This window comes from Polyodon spathula, chromosome 13, assembly GCF_017654505.1.
Source record: "Polyodon spathula isolate WHYD16114869_AA chromosome 13, ASM1765450v1, whole genome shotgun sequence".
NCBI classification, from domain to species: domain Eukaryota; kingdom Metazoa; phylum Chordata; class Actinopteri; order Acipenseriformes; family Polyodontidae; genus Polyodon; species Polyodon spathula.
The window spans coordinates 29805431-29806326 of NC_054546.1; positions in this window are offsets into that span (position 1 = coordinate 29805431).

Below are 896 nucleotides of genomic sequence, written 5' to 3' on the forward strand. Positions count from 1 at the left end.
CACTGACATTTATATAAAAACTGGTGACTGGGGACAGTTGTAACACCTTGAACTGGTATCTTAGGAGCTCTTTGTGCCAAAGCCCTGAGATTTGATCTACAAAAATCGATTTTTGACCTAGTAGAGTAATATTCCCCCAGTTGTCTCCTTGTGATATATCCAGTTTATGGATCCAGGCTTTTAGCTTCTCATCCCTGATCTACGTGCTTATAATTGACACACTTGATTGCTCTTAGTTTTGTTGTTTCTTACTGGAACAGGAGGTTTAGTAATGGGTCCCTTAGTTGGGGCCAGTTGTAACACGTGTTACAATTGACTTCATACACCATTAGATGAACTATATTTGGACACATTAATCTTGCACTGGATGAAACAAAATGTAAATACATCACAATTGTGACTTAGAATGATATATTCGTGCTTGATAAGGTCTATAATTTTAGGGATGTTAAAAAGTTTTAAAAGTAGGACAACAAAGAAAACTGCCTTATGTGAACATTTCGATTTTTCAATAAAGATACTTACTTTTAGTGTTATGTCAAAACAAACGTATTTGCTTCATGTGAAAATGTATCTTTTTCAATATAACAATCAATTATTGAGTTAAATCAAATGTGTTGTTGTTTATTTAATCATTCTTCACAGAATGTTACATCTGACCCCAACCCCCGTTACAGCTGACCCTGGCCATGAGGTCAGTTGTAACATTGGACACCTTACATTTCAAGCCCTCTTGCTACATGTACATCAGCTCTTAAATGACAGATGTAAGTTGTTTGTATCAGTCTGGTCAGACTAGCTCAAATCATTCATGCGTAATGGAGAGCAAGCTAAAATATGTTACAACCGTCTCCGGTCTCCCCTAATGTTTCATCATGTTGTGATATTAACACTAT